A 2899-nucleotide genomic window follows, 5' to 3' on the forward strand; every position below is an offset into this window, starting at 1 on the left:
ATGCTTGTGACTTCAGCAGTTGAGTCAGAAATTTGAAAGTGAAGATAAAGGTTTATATTTCACTCAAGTTGTAATGGTAAAGAATATTGCTGGGAAAGGGGGTTGAATCTTTCAATGACCTACTTATAATAAGGTACTTCTGAAATGCTTAATAAATTTGTTTTGTTAAAAGTGTGTTGACAGCATCGTGAAGACCACCACGGTAACTGAGTTGTAAAATGAAACTTTTGGGCTACCAAGCTAGGTTTTACTCAGTGATCTTCCTGGTATTACCATCAGCAGGGTTCATTACAAAGCAGAGACTCACCATAGAATCATAGAATCCCTACATGTGGAAGCAGACCATTCGGCGTTTCAAATCCACACTCTACAAGGAGCATCCCACCCAGACCCATGCCTACCCTATCCCAATAACCCTGCATTTCCCATTGCCAATTCACCTAACTTACACATCCCTGGATATTGCAGACAAGTTAGCATGGTCAATCCACCTAACGTGCACATCTTTGGACTTTGGGAGGAAATCAGAGAACCTGGAGGAAACCCATGCAGACACAGTGAGAATGTGCAAACTCCACACCGATTGTGACCCAAGGCTGGAAATATACCCAGATCCATGGTGCTGTGAGGCAGCAGTGCTAACTGGAATAGAAATTCATTAAAATTTAAGCAGCATTTATGAATGTTTGAAGAAACAAGCTTGTGAACATACTGGACGTTAAAAATTGACAATTGTTGTGAAGTATATGACACAGATTGAACTTTCAAAATAGTTTTGGGCTGTTGCTGAGACTGCTGGGTGTAGAATACATAACAGTTGATTATTTAAAATATCTGACTAAGGCTAAGCAGAATTACATTTCTTGAGGATGGAAATAAAAGCACTGACATAAAGGTGATATGCTTAAAATAATTACTCAACATTTAGAATTAAAAGAACTTGGTGTGTCACTGTGAGAAGGAACTAAGATAAAAAAAAGGAGAGAGAAAGAAAGAGAAATGGGAAGACTTTCATTTGAGGTAAAAGAGCGAGAAAGAAATGAGAGATAAAGGGAAACAATAATGATATGGAAGAGACAAAAAGAACTAGAAATAAGAAAAATTGAATTGGAAAGAGAGGAAAAAGAGGTAGCAATGGAAAGGAAAATGGAATTGAAAAGCATGACCTTGAGAGAGAGAGAGAGAGCATAGACAACATGACCTGGCTAGAGAAAGTAGAAGAAGTAGATAATGATTCTGATTCCAATATGGCATTTTATTTAAACTAGAAATCTGCCTTTAATGCCTAAATTTAGAGGATGGACTTGAAAGATGTTTAATCTCATTTTAAAAAATAGTTGGGAAGGTGAGGTGTCCAAAGATATTGTTACTTTAATGTTAAAGAGTGACTTGATAAATACAGTTATGAATGTATACATCAGTTGGTCAGAAGATAAATCTGTAAACTATGAGGCTGTAAAAAGAGGAATACACAATGCTTAGGAGCTTGACTCTGAAGCACATTAGTTAAAATTTTGAACTTTAAAAAACCTAATCTAACATTTGGAGCAATCCAATATGTGTAGAATTTGCAAGGAAAAATGAAATTTTATAGATTTAGTCCTTTTGGTCACTGAAGTAAGAGAAACAACTTGTACACAAGGGACATCGTGATTACGGAAGAATCTGAAATATTATTCTGGCACGCTTGAAAAATTTCTTAGATGCACATCAAGGATTAAAAATCTGAGATCATCAGTTCTAACATAGACTCATGATATCTCCCAACGACAGTTGCATAGTCATTTGGGAATCAACAAGGTAATTGAAGGAATATGAAATCTGGGGATGGAACTTATATTAATTTCGGGGTGCATACAAAAAAATGGCAAAGCCATAAAGGAGAGACTAGAATCTAAAAATGGTATAAAGAAAATAATATGTCTATATTTGTTACAATATTAAAGCCAACTGGTGGAAGTTAAATAAGATACCTATTGAAGTAGTAGAAATATCTAAGGAATCTTCAAGAAAAGAAATAAATAGTAAACTTCAGCAGTGGTAGAGGCAGAGCATGCTCCTTTGGAACCTACAATTACATTATGAAGTCAGACAACCAACCAAATCACTCTTTCTACCTCGACTCGCAGCACATTAAAGATTTGACCCTTTGGAGACCCACAATAGTTATTCCAATGGTTCCTACCCAGATTTTTAAATGCCCAGTCCCAGGCTTTGCAAATAATTAATTCTGATTTTGTGCTTTAAGCATAGCGTGGCCGAGCGGTCTAAGGTGCTGGATTAAGGCTCCAGTCTTGAAGGAGGCATGGGTTCGAATCCCATCGCTGCCATTTGTGTTGGTTGCCTGTTCTGCTGCAGTGTGTTAAAGTTCAGTGTTGAACGCTGCTGTGTCAAATTCCAACACAACAAGGTGATTTTGGGGCAGCACTGTGGCTCAGTGGTTAGCACTGCTGCCTCACAGCACCAGGGTCCCAGGTTTGATTCCAGCCTCGTGCGACTGTCTGTGTGGAGTTTGCACATTCTCCCCGTGTCTGCGTGGGTTTCCTCCCACAGTCCAAAGATGTGCAGCTCAGGTAAGTTACCCATAGTGTTAGGTGCATTAGTCAGAGTGAAATGGGTCAGTGTGGACTGGTTGGGCTGAAGGGCCTGTTTCCACACTGTAGGTAATCTAATCTAAAAAAAAAGTAACAATTTATTAAATATGCAATAACTTCAGCAACAAATATATGTCTACAGGACGCCCCCAGCAGAGTAATTATCCTCCTTTTATTTTTGTCATTTAAGGAACCTTCTAAGAAATTGTTCCTCCTAACTGCAGATTCCTTGCATCGAAATAAATACCACCCAGCCTTACTATGTTCTCTGTGCCTTAACTTGACTATATCCATATTGACTTACA

At 38.1% G+C, this 2899-nt stretch overlaps 1 non-coding gene across 1 annotated transcript; it reads left to right on the forward strand.

Moving 5' to 3' along the window:
• Positions 1-2246: 2246 nt before the first annotated feature.
• trnal-aag lies at positions 2247-2330 on the forward strand. The gene has a single exon. It is a non-coding gene; the product is annotated as a tRNA-Leu (tRNA).
• The last annotated feature ends 569 nt before the right edge of the window (positions 2331-2899 follow it).

The sequence above is a fragment of the Chiloscyllium plagiosum genome, chromosome 3 (assembly GCF_004010195.1).
Source record: "Chiloscyllium plagiosum isolate BGI_BamShark_2017 chromosome 3, ASM401019v2, whole genome shotgun sequence".
Classification (NCBI taxonomy): Eukaryota; Metazoa; Chordata; class Chondrichthyes; order Orectolobiformes; family Hemiscylliidae; genus Chiloscyllium; species Chiloscyllium plagiosum.